We start from the raw sequence: 18780 nt of genomic DNA on the forward strand, positions 1-18780 counted from the left end.
AGAGATTCTGTATGGGACCACCCAACCCAAACGAGTACTGTGTGACGTGCTACCCGGGAGGTATTCACCGAGGTAGCCGGCTAGCTCAGTCGGTAGAGCGTCAGACTCTTATTTCCAGTGTCGTGGGTTCGAGCCACACGCTGGGCGGAACGGAATTTTGTTCCGCGGCAGATGTAAATTACCGTTTCTCTGATTAGCGAGATGTAATGGAAATAGCAACTTTAAACTTTGCCTACGTCTCGGTCAGTCGCAAGGAAACTGTATTTGAAGGTGAAGGTGATTTTGTAGACATGTGTGAAAGACATGTTCTGAAATGCAAGTGTTGTTATTTGGAGAGCACATCGGTTACGTGTCAGATGTGTAGCCAAGCAGTAATGGGTCGCCATAGCTGCAAATATTAGCCGGTAATATGAAGTGTTGTCAGCTGAAGTCTGATGATGCAGACGACCGTAAGGACGAAGTACCCAAGAGTACCGCTAGGCCGCGCCTCTTTAGCTCAATGTTAGAGCACTGGTCTAATAAACCAGGGGTCGTAAGTTCCATCCTCACAGGAGAAAGATGAATTTTGGAAATCAGTTGCGCGTCGTGGCCGTATAGCAAACAGTATCTGTGATGACGAACAATTAGCGACAGGCGTTTTATTAAGAATTACTCTCAGATGTGATTAAGGCGAATGGCGCAGATAAAGCATTTGCCAAAGCGGTACAGCATAAGGTGGGACGAGGCAGTTTGAATTAGATTTTATAGATGTATATCTCACATATCTCTGAGACTCTCGCGGTAGTCGTCGTCGTCGCCGCCGCCGCTTCTGCAGAAGTAGCAAATGGCCATCGTAGCAAATGTGGCGAGGGACGCCCTGCCTTCGATTCCGAATGCACAAAGTGTGTGGTCATGTTTCTCAGTCTATATTTGGTCGGTCTCGTAAGAGGTTGAATGTTACGAATGGGTGGGAAAGAGCAAGGGGCAGCGGCTGTGTAGAACGAAAACACAAATCCTCAGGGGTGTGAGCGTTTCGAGATGAGTCGTATACATGTTATAGTTGGTCGTCAGTGACCGTGTGGCCTAATGGATCAGGCGTCGAACTTCAGATCTGAAGATTACACATTCGAATGCTGTCACGCTCGTGTTTTTCCAGTTCTGAAAAAGAAACATACCGTTTTAATGTAGCAATTGAGCAGTACGAAACCGTCTGAATGTTGCTGTTGACCATTTTTTGCTTGGAGATGCTCTTGAGCTTGAAACACACACAACAAGACCGGTGTTAACTAGCGAAATGGTCGGCAGAGTACCGACACCGCGTGTTTTGACTGGCATTTGCTCATCTAAAACAACGTCGGAAAGTAACTCGTTCGGCTTTTGAGTCACATAAAGTATGTGTGTTAGTTTTGTCGCCACTAGCTCTGCATGTTGTAATGCAATTTCTTTACCTCTCAGAAATGATTATGACATAAAAGTGAAGTACGTGACTAGTGTGACGTTAGGAAAACATTAGGCAGCATGGAGAGATTCTGTATTGGACCACCCAACCCAAACGAGTACTGTGTGACGTGGTACCCGGCAGGTATTCACCGAGGTAGCCGGCTAGCTCAGTCAAGTTCGGCGCTAGCGGCCGTGCGGAGCGGAGGTCCGATACTTCCGCCTGTGCGGCGTGTGCGAGTGTTTGTTTACTTGTGGACTTAGTCTGCGCGCGGACTAATAACAACGATCATGGCGAACAAGTACAGAAAAACTACATTACGATTCAATTTCTGCAAAGACTACGAAAGACCAAAGGCTTTAGCAGTGGAACGATTCATACGTGAGGACGTCAAGATACCGCCAAACGATATTGTCGGAATTCACCTGTCCATCGTTAGTCCCACGGTGTATGTTAAGATGGTAAATGACGCGGCGTGTGAGAGAATTCTACGGGCGACAAAAGCAGGTCTCCGATTTTGCCATAGTGACGGGAATGTCGGCACGGTAACTGTAGAACATGCTGGTCTGGGTGTACGGACAATACGTGTTTTTGAGCTGCCATTTGAGTTCCCGGCTGACGAAGTTATTGAGGCTTTTAAGCCATACGGCACGGTACATGGTCACACAGCAGAACGCTGGACACAATTCGCCACGTACCCCGTGCTTAACGGAGTGAGACAGATCACTATTGATCTTCAGAAGCATGTACCGTCCTATCTGACAATTGGTGGTTGTAGGGCGGTGGTGATTTACGATGGGCAACCACGTACATGTTCTGGCTGTGGCCAGGAGGGACACCTCAGGTCGAACTGTATGCAACGGCGGATTACGCAACTGCCTTCAGATGTGCGGGAGCCGTCGCCAGAGATGACAGTACTACCGATCACCTATGCCAAAGCCCTCACTGCGTCCGCTGATGACCGAAAGGACACAGCCCCGGTGGAAGTTCCCGATGGCACTCTCCGAAACCTTGTAGCAGACGTCGGGATGACAGAGGATGCTGCTCCATCTAGCATACAATCTACGGCGACAACACCAGTTGACACCGAACTCCTACCAAGCACACCGATAGTACACGAAGCAGTTCCAGCCACTACGGATGCTGTTCCGTCTGGAACGCACTCTGTGACGACAACATCAGTTTCGACCGAACTCCCGCCAACTACAACGATGGGACTCGAAACACTTCCAGTTCCTACGGATGCTTTTCTATCGGGCAGCCGTGATTCCCTACAATCTGAGGACACGGAAGGAAGATCACGCAAACAACGTTCCCCGAAAAGGAGGAAACGGCGTCGTCGCACGACATCTCCTAGGGATGACTCCCCTTGCCCCGACGACGATGCGCCTGTGGAGCAAGACGACACAACAGCCTCTACGAAGCAGGATGAGGCAATGGAAACTGTTCGATCAGACCCGCAGCGGTCTGTCACATTGACGGTAGCGGGACGTGGTGATGCTGAAGAGGAACGACAACCAGTTGGCTCTCCAGACGCAAATGCTGTGGCTATGGACACGAATATATCACTGCCTGCAAAGATGTGGTATGACGATATTGAGGAGGCGCCGGACGTCATACAGAGGCAGCAGGCACTCACAAAGACGGCCTAGTAATTGCTGAAGGTGAAGAGAGAGGGGCGAGAGAACGTCTTCTAACTCAGCCCCCAGCGCCGATGCAGGGAGATATTGTTGCGCCTCGACAGAGTGGGATTCAACGCCATGCGAACCGTATTGCGACATTAAATTTAAATGACGTGCGTTCACCAACCAAAATACACCTACTGAAGGAAACGATTTGGGCATCTGATGCGGATATTGCTTTGCTGCAGGAAGTCCAAATAGCTGCACTCCCACACATCGCAGGCTACCTATCCTATTCGTCACATGGAGATCACAATGGGAGTGGGGTGGCAGTTTACGTGCGAGATGGCTTACCCGTGGAAAACGTGTGTTACCTTCCGTCGGCCCGGGGAATGGCTTTCACGACGTTTGGGACACGCATCATCAATCTTTATGCACCGTCGGGAAACAATCGGCGGCGGGAAAGGGCGCGATTTTATGCAGAAGATATTGCACCACTTTTCCATGGACGTTATGAATGTGTAATAATTGGTGGAGATTTCAACTGTGTTCTCAGCCAGAAAGACCAATGGCCGCAAGCAAACATCAGCCAGGAGTTGCGAATCGTTGTCAGCGACCTTGTACTTAGTGTCACGTGGGAATTACGACATGCAGATGCACCGGGATACACCTATGTGACCAGTCATTCGGCGAGCAGATTAGATCGCATTTATATCTCACGGGCTCATGCAAATGATGTCCAGGACGCGGAACGCTGGCCATTGGCATTTTCCGATCACAGCGCTTACATCTGTACGGTGCTTCTTCCCCGTAGAGAGGTGTGGAACAGCAAGGCCCCGTGGAAATTAAACATTCAACATCTACAAGATCCCGAATGTCGTCAACGGATCCTTGAGACATGGACGATGTGCGAGCGAAAGGTTGGAAGGTATGCGACGAAGCTTGATTGGTGGCTGACTTGTGCTAAACCGGCGCTTCGCCGTACGTTCATCTCATATAGCAGGGAGATGGCCGAATGGCGCCGCCGTACGACCGACTTTTATTTTGCAGCGCTGCGCGAACTGGACGATGATCCGCCGGGACCGGACGTCTGGATCGAACGCAAAAGGATAAAAGCTAAATTAGTGGCTTTAGCTCGGAAACATCTTCAGGGAACCATGGTGCGCGCGCCAGATGTCACGATACGATACGACACGAGATTCCTTCCATGCACCACGTCGTGAATGAACGAAAGCCCCGACGACGCGTTTTGGTACGGGAGTTATTTACCCGCGAAGCCCGAAGAGTGACGCGTCAAGCGGACATTGTCTCTGCATTCGTCGACCATTACCAACACATCTATCGGGAGGAAGCAGCCCGTGTTGATGACCTCGCACGTATAGCCACATACGTCTCCCGTACACTAACGGTGGAAGACGCTGGAACCTTATTGGAAGCTATTAGCTGTGAGGAAGTACATGATGCGATCGCAAAGGGTGCGTTGAATCGCTCCCCAGGCATTGATGGACTTCCTGCTGAATTTTATCGAGAATTTCGCAACGAAATGGCACCGCGATGGACGGAAATGTACAACGAGTTGTTAAATTCCGATGCACCTATTCCACCGGCTTTTATGGAAGGCCTCTTGATGCCAGTACATAAACCGAAGCCAGGAATTACGGTCACACATTATCGCCCCATCACCCTGCTTAATGCAGACTATAAGATCTTTGCACGGATGCTAGCGTCCCGATGTCGTATGTTAATTCGTAGCGTTCTCTCCCCAGAACAGACGACACCGGGTGGATCGGTGAATGTGCAAACAGCTACTGGCGAATGCCGTGATGTAATAGCGCTGGCGGAGGAGTGCCGGCTTAAAGCGGCGATGGTGGCGGTTGATTTTGACAGTGCTTTTGATAAGGTGCGCCACAACTATCTGTACGCTGTACTGGAACAAATGGGATTTCCAGACTGTTTTACTGGTCTCATTAGAAGGATTTATGGGAGCGCACAATCCTTGGTACATGTTAATGGGCGTATAGCAGGACCCATTCAAATTCGACGTTCCATTCGCCAGGGCTGCCCTCTTTCGATGCTGCTGTTCGCGATAGCGTTGGAACCATTAATTGGGAGGCTAACAAATTCTCTTTCTGGGGTGGAACTGCGGGGCTACACCTTCAAATGTCGTGCTTATGCGGACGACCTCCTGCTGCTCGTTCGTTCTGAGGAAGAGGTGAAGACGGTTCTTGAACTGTTGTTGGACCACAGTGTGACGGCGGGTAGTGCAGTGAACATGAACAAATCGGCAGCAATGCCGGTTGGAAAGGGCCTTACGCCGGAAGAAATCAGTCCATTTCCTTATGTGCAACAATTCCGCTATCTCGGCATAGACTTTACCTCATCTGTGAAACATACTGCGGCAGTTAACTACCGACGTATTTTACAGACAACACGTACCATGGTCCGCCAACATCTCCTACGACGCCTTGATCCTTTGCAGCGAGTCGAATATCTGAACACTTATGTGTTTTTCGAATTGTGCATATTTCGCAGATCCTGCCCCTACCACTCACGCTCGGGCATCGACTTCAATCAGCACTAGGCTATTTTGTGATGATTGGGTCGCCCCTCAAGGTGCGATACGCAACGCTCACGCACCCTACGGACAAGGGGGGACTCGGACTTACGAATGTTCGCTGCCGAGCAACGGCGCTCCTTCTAGCCACGATGTACAAGCAATGGCGTAGCGGGCGAGATTCCCTTACATCCCGCCTACTGGATCTCGTAGTTCCAGCGTCCCTCACACCTCCGGTGGCGGTGGGCAACATTACGCCACATTTTGCGCATGTATCAACATTTATCGTGGAACTTAGTTATATCAGAGACGAGCTTCCGCGCACGAGACCACCATGCGCGAAGGATTTTTATGTTTGGCTGCTACGACGGATAAGTCGTAATGTCATTGAACTGAAACACCCCACGTTGCATTGGCCGAAGATTTGGAGACATGTGCACCAAAAATTCTTTCCTACCTTCGTTCGGGCACTGTGGTTCTCTGTCACCTGTGGCAAGTTCAACACCAACCAACGACTCCATGCAATTGGACTAGTGGACACTCCACTGTGCCCGAAATGTCGCCAAGTGGATGACGACCATCACCGCTTAACTTGTATCGCGGTGGAGGACGTATGGCTCCTAGGACGACAGATGGTGGCTTGCTACCTCCGTGTGACCCCGCAACATATTACACCTGCTTCCTTCTTACATCCGGAGAGTGACTACTTTCCGGCGACTAAATCACAGTCGATCATCTGGGTCAAAGGTTGGACGATCGCGTACCTCTATGGGGATGCTGCCAAGTCGCGACTCGACTTTTGGTATTTCTTACAGCAAGCCCACTATGAGGTTCATAGATGGTCACACTATCGGAAAACCTTTGCCAACTATCTTCGGCAGTCTTCCTCGACCCCCCACGCAGTTGGGATGTGCCGGGTGCAGTCGGTGTGCACATTTGACAGCTGATAATGAACCTCACGCTTCTCTCAACGCTCCATATGTAATGCACATACTATACCATGAAATGCTCTACATGATCTACATGTTCCGTTTAACAGGGTGATTGTGGAAAATAAATAAATATAATAAATAAAAACAACATCCCTGTATCCCTTTTCCTTTACATTTTGTGATTTGTTGTACAATGATTTTCTTTTGTTTTTGTTTTTGCAGAGGATGCATTAAAAAAAAAAAAAAAGGTCAGTAATGTGCTATGCTCTCATGTGGCCGATCTGCGTTAGATTCTACGTACCTTGCGGTGCGGTTTCATTTTGTTTTTTAATTGTATTAAAAATTGTAACGATTCTTAAATAAAGTTAATGAAAAAAAAATGTCGGTAGAGCGTCAGACTCTTATTTCCAGGGTCGTGGGTTCGAGCCACACGCTGGGCGGAACGGAATTTTGTTCCGCTGCAGATGTAAATTACCGTTTCTCTGATTAACGAGATGTAATGGAAATAGCAACTTTAAACTTTGCCTACGTCTCTGTCAGTCGCAAGGAAACTGTATTTGAAGGTGAATGTGATTTTGTAGACATGTGTGAAAGACATGTTCTGAAATGCAAGTGTTGTTATTTGGAGAGCACATCGGTTACGTGTCAGATGTGTAGCCAAGCAGTAATGGGTCGCCATTGCTGCAAATATTAGCCGGTAATATGAAGTGTTGTCAGCTGAAGTCTGATGATGCAGACGACCGTAAGGACGAAGTACCCAAGAGTACCGCTAGGCCGCGCCTCTTTAGCTCAGTGTTAGAGCACTGGTCTAATAAACCAGGGGTCGTAAGTTCCATCCTCACAGGAGAAAGATGAATTTTGGAAATCAGTTGCGCGTCGTGGGCGTATAGCAAACAGTATCTGTGATGACGAACAATTAGCGACAGGAGTTTTATTAAGAACTACTCTCAGATGTGATTAAGGCGAATGGCGCAGATAAAGCATTTGCCAAAGCGGTACAGCATAAGTTGGGACGAGGCAGTTTGAATTACATTTTATACATGTATTTCTCACATATCCCAGGGCCTCTCGTCGTCGTCGTCGTCGTCGTCGTCGTCGTCGTCGTCGTCGTCGTCGTCGTCGTCGTCGTCGTCGTCGTCGTCGTCGTCGTCGTCGTCGCCGCCGCCTCTGCAGAAGTAGCAAATGGCCATCGTAGCAAATGTGGCGAGGGACGCCCTGCCTTCGATTCCGAATGCACAAAGTGTGTGGTCTTGTTTCTCAGTCTATATTTGGTCAGTCTCGTAAGAGGTTGAATGTTACGAATGGGTGGGAAAGAGCAAGGGGCAGCGGCTGTGTAGAACGAAAACACAAATCCTCAGGGGTGTGAGCGTTTCGAGATGAGTCGTATACATGTTATAGTTGGTCGTCAGTGACCGTGTGGCCTAATGGATACGGCGTCGGACTTGGGATCTGAAGATTACAGGTTCGAATGCTGTCACGCTCGTTTTTTTCCAGTTCTGAAAAAGAAACATACCGTTTTAAAGTAGCAATTGAGCAGTACGAAACCGTCCGAATGTTGCTGTTGACCATTTTTTGCTTGGAGATGCTCTTGAGCTTGAAACACACACAACAAGACCGGTGTTAACTAGCGAAATGGTCGGCAGAGTACCGACACCGCGTGTTTTGACTGGCATTTGCACATCTAAAACAACGTTGGAAAGTAACTCGTTCGGCTTTTGAGTCACATCAACTATGTGTGTTAATTTTGTCGCCACTAGCTCTGCATGTTGTAATGCAATTTCTATACCTCTCAGAAATGATTATGACATAAAAGTGAAGTACGTGACGAGTGTGACGTTAGGAAAACATTAGGCAGCATGGAGAGATTCTGTATGGGACCACCCAACCCAAACGAGTACTGTGTGACGTGCTACCCGCCAGGTATTCACCGAGGTAGCCGGCTAGCTCAGTCGGTAGAGCGTCAGACTCTTATTTCCAGGTTCGTGGGTTCGAGCCACACGCTGGGCGGAACGGAATTTTGTTCCGCTGCAGATGTAAATTACCGTTTCTCTGATTAACGAGATGTAATGGAAATAGCAACTTTAAACTTTGCCTACGTCTCTGTCAGTCGCAAGGAAACTGTATTTGAAGGTGAAGGTGATTTTGTAGACATGTGTGAAAGACATGTTCTGAAATGCAAGTGTTGTTATTTGGAGAGCACATCGGTTACGTGTCAGATGTGTAGCCAAGCAGTAATGGGTCGCCATAGCTGCAAATATTAGACGGTAATATGAAGTGTTGTCAGCTGAAGTCTGATGATGCAGACGACAGTAAGGACGAAGTACCCAAGAGTACCGCTAGGCCGCGCCTCTTTAGCTCAATGTTAGAGCACTGGTCTAATAAACCAGGGGTCGTAAGTTCCATCCTCACAGGAGAAAGATGAATTTTGGAAATCAGTTGCGCGTCGTGGCCGTATAGCATACAGTATCTGTGATGACGAACAATTAGCGACAGGCGTTTTATTAAGAATTACTCTCAGATGTGATTAAGGCGAATGGCGCAGATAAAGCATTTGCCAAAGCGGTACAGCATAAGGTGGGACGAGGCAGTTTGAATTAGATTTTATAGATGTATTTCTCACATATCTCAGAGCCTCTCGCGGTCGTCGTCGTCGTCGTCGTCGTCGTCGTCGTCGTCGTCTTCGCCGCCGCTGCTTCTGCAGAAATAGCAAATGGCCATCGCAGCAAATGCGGCGAGGGACGCCCTTCCTTCGATTCCGAATGCACAAAGTGTGTGGTCTTGTTTCTCAGTCTATATTTGGTCAGTCTCGTAAGAGGTTGAATGTTACGAATGGGTGGGAAAGGGCAAGGGGCAGCGGCTGTGTAGAACGAAAACACAAATCCTCAGGGGTGTGAGCGTTTCGAGATGAGTCGTATATATGTTATAGATGGTCGTTAGTGACCGTGTGGGCTAATGGATAAGGCGTCGGACTTCGGATCTGAAGATTACAGGTTCGAATGCTGTCATGCTCGTGTCTTTCCAGTTCTGAAAAGGAAACATACCGTTTTAATGTTGCAAGTGAGCAGTACGAAACCGTCTGAATGTTGCTGTTGACGATTTTTTGCTTGGAGATGATCTTGAGATTGTAACACACACATCAAGACCGGTGTTAACTAGCGAAATGGTCGGCAGAGTGCCGACACCGTAAGTTTTGACTGGCACTTGCACATCTAAAACAACGTCGGAAAGTAACTCGTTCGGCTTTTGAGTCACATAATGTATGTGTGTTAATTTTGACGCCAGTAGCTCTGCATGTTGTAATGCAATTTCTTTACCTCTCGAAATGATTATGACATAAAAGTGAAGTACGTGACTCGTGTGACGTTAGGAAAACATTAGGCAGCATGGAGAGATTCTGTATGGGACCACCCAACCCAAACGAGTACTGTGTGACGTGCTACCCGCCAGGTATTCACCGAGGTAGCCGGATAGCTCAGTCGGTAGTGCGTCAGACTCTTATTCCCAGGGTTGTGGTTTCGAGCAACACGCTGGGCGGAACGGAATTTAGTTCCGCTGCAGATGTAAATTGCCGTTTTTCTGATTAACGAGATGTAATGGAAATAGCAACTTTAAACTTTGCCTACGTCTCTGTCAGTCGCAAGGAAACTGTATTTGAAGGAGAAGGTGATTTTGTAGACATGTGTGAAAGACATGTTCTGAAATGCAAGTGTTGTTATTTGGAGAGCACATCGGTTACGTGTCAGATGTGTAGCCAAGCAGTAATGGGTCGCCATAGCTGCAAATATTAGCCGGTAATATGAAGTGTTGTCAGCTGAAGTCTGATGATGCAGACGACCGTAAGGACGAAGTACCCAAGAGTACCGCTAGGCCGCGCCTCTTTAGCTCAGTGTTAGAGCACTGGTCTAATAAACCAGGGGTCGTAAGTTCCATCCTCACAGGAGAAAGATGAATTTTGGAAATCAGTTGCGCGTCGTGGCCGTATAGCAAACAGTATCTGTGATGACGAACAATTAGCGACAGGCGTTTTATTAAGAATTACTCTCAGATGTGATTAAGGCGAATGGCGCAGATAAAGCATTTGCCAAAGCGGTACAGCACACATTCTTCGGCGGACCTCGGAAGAGTTCCGCCCTTCGATACCTTGCAGAGTACTGCTACGTATCGAAGTGTTAGGGCTTCGCAGAAGTCGCAGTCGCAGTCGCAGTCGCAGTCGCAGTCGCAGTCGCAGTCGCAGTCGCAGTCGCAGTTCCGGAACCGCCAGCAGCAGCAGCAGCAGCAGCAGCAGTTTCCAGTGCCGCCAGTTTTGCAGTAGCAGTCGTCGCCGGACCCAGCCGCAGCTTCCGGACCCAGCCGCCGCCGCCGCCGCCGCCGCCGCAGCTTCCGGCCCCCGCCGCCGCCGCCGCCGCCGCCGCCGCCGCAGCTTCCGGCCCCCGCCGCCGCCGCCGCCGCCGCCGCCGCCGCCAGGACCCAGTGCTTCGTCTTCCCCTCCTGCTTTCGTTGTCGTCGCTATTCTCGTCTTCGTCTTTGCCTTCATCCTTTCGCTCCTCGACGTCTCTCATCTGTCATCTGTAATCTGTTCCTGACTTTGTCCCTTGTCTGTCCCCATTCTTCTTTTCTGTGTTTCCAGTTTTCCTTACTGCCATCATGACCACCCCCACCACCACCGCCACTACCACCGCCATCGTCTATACGACGCCCTCCCTCGCTGCCGCTACTCTTACTTGGTGTGCTCAGTCGCCCCCGTCCTACTATATCCCGCCCCTCCTCACCCTTCCCACCCCAGCTCCCTTTGTCGCCCCATCCCCTGCTCCTTCTCCCCAAGCCTCCACACACGACCCCTTTCCCCCACTCCCCCACACCACTCATGCGGCCCCTGCCAGGGTTGTGTCTCGTCGGGCTACGACCCATGCCGCACCATCGCCGGCGCCAGCACCACCACCTGCAGCAGCGCCACAACCAGCAGCAGCACCAACAGCAGCACCAACAGCAGCACCAGCACCAGCACCGACACCGGGACCTGCCGCTTCCCGTCATCTCCCCGTCACTCCTGTGCCCCACACCTCCTCCCATCCTGTCCCCGCTGTTAAGCGTCCCAGTGGCACCCCCGCCTCCTCTGCACCCAAGAAGTCCCAGCATCTTCCCCCTCCCCCACCCCTAGATGCCATGGATGTCTCCCCTCCAGCCCCCTCTACTTCCTCTTCTAACTCCCCCTCCTACAAGTATCTCCTCTCCCGTCCTGATCCCTCTCTCCTGGAGGCCCGCAACCTGACCTTGCTCCTCCGCCAATACTTCCCTGCAGCCCCCATCTCCCTTCTTACCCCCCGTAGGGACTCTGTCTTGATCACCTCCCCAAGCCCTACCCTACACTCCGACATCCTCTCCCGAATTCCTCTCACCCGATTTGGACCTAATGCCTCCCTTGCCCCTGCTCCTTCCCCTTCCTCCCCCCGTCAACCCCAACCCCCACGTCGCCCGCCGACCCTCACCGCCGTGATCACTCGGCTTAGCCCGACGATCACGGAGGAAGAGGTGCTGGCGGAGTTGAAGGCCCACCCGTACCTGGAGGTGCGAGCTGTTCGCCGCATTTTCAACTCTGCGGGCCCCACTCGCCTTATGCGAGTTTTCTCCGAACACGCTTCCTCCATCGACCATCTCCTTAAGGAGGGTGCCCTCCTCTTCCACCGCCGGTATAAGGTTGACCCCTCCCGCTCCCCACCACAATCCATTCGCTGCCAGAGGTGTCTGCGTTATAACGCACACCCAACATCAGAGTGCCGCGAGGCCCCAGTCTGCCCGCATTGTAAGCAAGCGCACTTCCTCCGGCAGTGCCCCAACCTTCAGTCTCCTCCCTCCTGCAATACCTGCAACCTCCAACACCCTACCTACTCCCAGAAATGCAAGGCTCGACCTCCTCCATCCGCTCCTGAACTCACTGTTCCTCTCCGCCCTTTGGATGACCCCACCCCTCCTGGCAATTCCCTCCGTCCTCCCCCCACCGCAGAGGACATCATCAGGTTCGTCACAATAGTGCTCCAGAACGTCCATCCCTTTCAGCGTCCCCACACCCTCCACCAGATTTCCCTCGCTGCCCGTTCCGTGTTCCACCTCAACACCTACGCCACCTATTCCCACAACCAGGCCCATTTCACCTTCTCCCGTCTCGACACCCTCGTTTAAATTCCCATTATGGCACGACAGCACCGTATCCTGTTCAATAACATCCGCTCCCTTCCCACCAACAAGCACCTCCTTATGCATACCCTTACGACCCACCGTGTGGATGCCTTCCTTCTGAACGAAACCTTTCTTCAGCCCCACCACACCGTCCACACCTCGCCCTACCTCCTTCACCGGTCTGACAATCCACTCCAGATAGCGCGTGGCGGAGTTGCCATTGGCCACCACCGCCAGATCCCTGTCCGGCTCCAACCCCTCCTTCCTGACCCCACAGAACACTTGATCCTTAGTCTCTTCTTCCCCGGCCTTACCCTTACCTGTGCCACCATCTATGTCCGCCCCGCTGCACCTATTCCTTTCGACTTCCTTTCCCACATCGACCGTACCTTCTCCTCCTACGTGATCGCCGCCGACCTTAACATCCATAGTCGTTCTGCCGCCCAGTTACGGCGGTGGCATCGGTTCCTTGCCACCCTCCAAGGCGACGTCCTTCCAATTCCCCAACACACCCGCCCTGAATCCAATACCACTCCCGATGTCGTCCTAGCCTCCCCCACCCTGCTTGGCCGCATAGCGGTGGACGTCCTTGATCCCATTGGCAGTGACCATCTCCCTGTCCTCCTCACTGTATCAGACGGTCGTCGCCCCCGTCCCGACCCGCGCCATGACCCTCCCCCGAAATATGTCCATGACTACTCCCGTGCCAACTGGAATGCCTACCGGGACTCCCTTGCTCTCCAGGTCGATAGCCACCCCCTCACCTACCACCAACCTGATGACGTTACCCGTGCTGCCTCCTTTCTCCAGCAGACCTTGTCTGAGGCCGTGGAGGCCCACGTCCCTACCATTGCCATCCATCCGCACCGCCCCACCTTACCCCCACAGGCCGTCCTTCTCCTGCGTGAATCCCGCCGGCTCTACCGTGCCTTCCTTCACACACGTGACCAGGACACACTACGCCGCCACCGGCAACTACAGCGACACATCAGGAACTTACTCACGGCAAAGAAACGCCGGGACTGGCGACAGACATGCACCCGTCTTAATGCCACCTTACCTATCAACTCGTCCAAGTACTGGTCAGCCTTCCGCCGCCTTACCGGATCTAAACCCTCTCCCTACTACCCTCTCCTTCATGATGACCACCCCTTCCCTGATGCCCTTAGTAAGGCCAACCATTTCGCCTCCTACCTCTCCGATATCCTTACCATCCCTGACGATCCCCAGTTCGATTATTCCCTCTTTCCTGATGTCCGTGATCGAACTGATACCTCTGTCCCCCCGCTTGCTCCAGGCTTCCAGTACTTGGACAACATCACACACACAGAACTAAATACCCCAATCACCACTCAAGATATCATTGCTACACTTCGCCCTAAACGCAACACTGCTCCCGGTCACGATCGTGTCACTTACCGTCACCTCCGTGAAGCTCCTGCCTCCTTCCTCTCCACATTGGCCAGGCTCTACAATGTGGTCCTGTCCACCGGCTACTACCCCGACCTGTGGAAAACCTCCCGGATCCTGATGTTCCTCAAGCCCGACAAACCGCCTTCCGCTGTCTCCTCCTACCGTCCCATCAGCCTTACCTCGGTCTTCAGCAAGGTCCTGGAATCCATTCTTACCCGCCGCCTACACAAGCACCTTCACCAACACCGCCTCCTCCCCCCTACCCAATGTGGCTTTCGGCCGTCCTTCTCAGCCGATGACCTCCTCCTTCACCTCACTCACCTCCTCTCCGAACAACTCAATTCCCGTCGTTCCGCCATCTTCCTTTCCCTCGACCTCGAACGCGCATATGACCGTGTGTGGCATTCCGGTCTCCTTTTCAAGCTCCAAACCTTTGCTCTTCCTCTCAACTATGTCCGTCTGGTCGCTTCCTTCCTTTCCCACCGTCCTTCCTATGTCACCATCCACAACACTGATTCCTACACCTTCTACCCCTCCGCCGGTGTGCCCCAAGGTTCCGTCCTTTCCCCTCTTCTCTACCTCCTTTACACGGCAGACATGCCTCCACCTGCACCTCCCCTACACCTTCTCCAGTACGCCGATGACACTGCCTTCCTTGCCCTCGCTCCCACCCTGCAACGCTCCCAGCACCTTCTCCAATCCTATCTTGACCGGTTCACCACTTGGTGTAACCAGTGGTTGCTCAAGGTCAATCCTTCCAAGACCCAGGCGATCATTGTAGGCAAAACCACTCGTTCCTTCCGTCTCCTTGATTTCTATCTTACTATTTATGGCCGTCCCATCACCCTCACACCTACTCTCAAGTACCTTGGTGTCACCCTCGACCGTCGCCTCTCCTGGAACCCACATCTCCGGACGATCCAAGCCAAGGCACGCTCCCGCCTCCGCCTCCTTAAGCTCCTTTCTGGCCGTACATGGGGTCTGGACCCTTCCACCATCCTCTACACCTACAAGTCCCTCATCCGTCCTATCCTTTGCTATGCTCATCCCGCCTGGATCTCTGCCCCTCCTACCTTCTACAAGTCCATTCAGATCCTAGAACGCCATGCGCTCCGCCTCGCCTATCGCATCCGTCTCCCTTCCCCCACGCGGATCCTCTATGACCTGATTCCCTTCCCGCACCTCCTCCTTTTCCTCGAACGGTTACGGATCCTCTACACCTCCCGCAAGCTTGATCCTCCACACCCTCTTGTCTCTCCCATCCTCTCCCACCCCAACCCGCTGCCGCGCCTGCATTCCTATATCCCACCTGCTCTCCATCTTTACACCCTCCACACCCTCTCCCTCGGTGGCTTCCGTCAACTCCCCCTCCCTGATGATGCCCTCCTCCCCTCCATCTACCCCTCCTACCAACTTTGAGCCTTACCTTCCCTCTCCTCTCCTTTTCCTGTGGGCACCCTCTCTCCCTTCTCTCCCTCCCTCCCCTCCCCTTTCTCCTTGGGCTTCCACTCCCCCTACCCTCCCCCTTCTCCTCCATCCCTCTCCTCCACTGGCATCTTCCCCTCCCCCTCTCTCTCCTCTTCCCCACACCTTTTCCCCTTGGCAGGCCACGACTCTGCTGTCTTCCATCAGTTACTTTCATCGTCCTACGCCGAAGACCATCGCATGTGTTTGTGCCTCGACTCTCCTGCAGTGTGTTTGTGTTTCGTCGTTTGTGCTCCGCTGGTTCACGTGTGGCCATCTGCCATCTGCGTTTGTGCACCGTGTTTCTCCGCTTTTATCCATTGTGCTACGCACGTGACCGACTCCGTTTTAACTCTGTTTTGTCTACTGTTTGTACCCCGCCGTCTTGATTGTTTTTATATCTCACTCATCTCTGTTCTGTGTATACTCTGAGGCCGAAGAGCGGCATACTTGGTCCGCTGCCGGCCTACCTGTTTGTCACAGGTATTAAAATCACAATAAAGGAAAAAAAAAAAGGTACAGCATAAGGTGGGACGAGGCAGTTTGAATTAGATTTTATAGATGTATTTCTCACAAATCTCAGAGCCTCTCGCGGTCGTCGTCGTCGTCGTCGTCGTCGTCGTCGTCGTCGTCGTCGTCGTCGTCGCCGCCGCTTTTGCAGAAGTAGCAAATGGCCATCGTAGCAAATGCGGCGAGGGACGCCCTGCCTTCGATTCCGAATGCACAAAGTGTGTTGTCTTGTTTCTCAATCTATATTTGGTCGGTCTCGTAAGAGGTTGAATGTAACGAATGGGTGGGAAAGAGCAAGGGGCAGCGGCTGTGTAGAACGAAAACACAAATCCTCAGGGGTGTGAGCGTTTCGAGATGAGTCGTATATATGTTATAGATGGTTGTTAGTGACCGTGTGGCCTAATGGATAAGGCGTTGGACTTCGGATCTGAAGATTACAGGTTCGAATGCTGTCATGCTCGGGTCTTTCCAGTTCTGAAAAAGAAACATACCGTTTTAATGTAGCAATTGAGCAGTACCAAACCGTCTGAATGTTGCTGTTGACCATTTTTTGCTTGGAGATGCTCTTGAGCTTGAAACACACACAACAAGACCGGTGTTAACTAGCGAAATGGTCGGGAGAGTGCCGACACCGCAAGTTTTGACTGGCACTTGCACATCTGAAACAACGTCGGAAAGTAACTCGTTCGGCTTTTGAGTCACATAAAGTATGTGTGTTCATTTTGACGCCACTAGCTCTGCATGTTGTCATGCAATTTCTTTACCTCTCAGAAATGATTATGACATAAAAGTAAAGTACGTGACGAGTGTGACGTTAGGAAAACATTAGGCAGCATGGAGAGATTCTGTATGGGACCACCCAACCCAAACGAGTACTGTGTGACGTGCTACCCGCCAGGTATTCTAAGAGGTAGCTGGCTAGCTCAGTCGGTAGAGCGTCAGGCTCTTATTCCCAGGGTTGTGGGTTCGATCCACACGCTGGGCGGAACGGAATTTTGTTCCGCTGCAGATGTAAAATATCGTTTTTTTGATTAACGAGATGTAATGGAAATAGCAACCTTAAACTTTGCCTACGTCTCTGTCAGTCGCAAGGAAACTGTATTTGAAGGTGAAGGTGATTTTGTAGACATATGTGAAAGACATGTTCTGAAATGCAAGTGTTGTTATTTGGAGAGCACATCGTTTACGTGTCAGATGTGTAGCCAAGCAGTAATGGGTCGCCATAGCTGCAAATATTAGCCGGTAATCTGAAGTGTTGTCAGCTGAAGTCTGATGATGCAGACGACCGTAAGGACGAAGTTCCCAATGGTACCGCTAGGCCGCGCCTCTTTAGCTCAGTGGTAGAGCACTGGTCTAATAAACCAGGGGTCGTTAGTTCCATCCTCACAGGAGAAAGATGAATTTTGGAAATCAGTTGCGCGTCGTGGCCGTATAGCAAACAGTATCTGTGATGACGAACAATTAGCGACAGGCGTTTTATTAAGAATTACTCTCAGATGTGATTAAGGCGAATGGCGCAGATAAAGCATTTGCCAAAGCGGTACAGCATAAGTTGGGACGTGGCAGTTTGAATTACATTTTATACATGTATTTCTCACATATCCCAGGGCCTCTCGTCGTCGTCGTCGTCGTCGTCGTCGTCGTCGTCGTCGTCTCTTCTGCAGTAGTAGCTCCATTATGACTAAATGCTATTTCGCGTCAAACGTAACTGACGCTATCCCCTGCACCTCTATCCGACGCAGCTTGATTCACTCGCTTTTTAAAATCGCTAAATATTATATCTCACTGTGCATAAAACTATAAAAAGGTAGCACGTGCAAGAATGTAATGAATCATGAAGAAATCCCAAGAAAGATCATCGAAATGCCAGCAAGATTATTACCGAAGTAGACGCCTTGTGATTAACCGAAGAACCTTAACTTGGAAGCCACGGTCCCATTATTTGCTACTTGTGGATGTCTGCTCATGTCCGAGAAAAGTGAACTAATAATACAAATTAAGCCCATAATACTGAAGTAGCCAGATCAGTTATTCATGTTTTCCGAGTGAGCTACGTGGTGTGCTTACAATTTAAAGCCACAGTGGCCACAAGACGGCAGCCTTTTCTGATGAACGGAGTGCTCCAGTATTCATCTACAGACAAGAAAACGAAGTAAACGCGCTCTCATACGGCTTCTATTTGACTTTCTCTGCAGGAAAGCCACAACAAACGACGAGACTGAAAAAATACTTGCATTAAGGTCTATGTCCATACGGTTTGATTGTTTCTTGTTTTGTCATATTTTGCCTGATAAAGAGGTGATAGCTCGAACGCGTTGCAATATCAAATAATTTAAGTAAGTGAACTGGTAGGAATTTCTGAAAAACCTGTTTGTAAAGTCCTGTGATAATATTCTTTTGTACTCGCTTTGGAAAGATGTATTCGAATCCAGACCGATTGCTTCGGTTTACGCTTTCGACGGCACCACCTCAGAATGGGTTTTTGATGTCGCCGTAGAGAACGTCACAACTACTTCTCACCTCAGTTGTGTACAAAACGGTGGGACCCCGAGCGAGTAAACAAAAGAGTTACTATAACGGATTCAGTTTTTAGATTACAATAACGCACCGATAACTGATTACCGCCCGAATGTACGGTTATTGGTTGCGGGACTGAATACACGCAAAAGATAACAGCAGGAACGAATCGCCTTA

The sequence above is a fragment of the Schistocerca gregaria genome, chromosome 8 (genome assembly GCF_023897955.1).
Source record: "Schistocerca gregaria isolate iqSchGreg1 chromosome 8, iqSchGreg1.2, whole genome shotgun sequence".
NCBI lineage: Eukaryota > Metazoa > Arthropoda > Insecta > Orthoptera > Acrididae > Schistocerca > Schistocerca gregaria.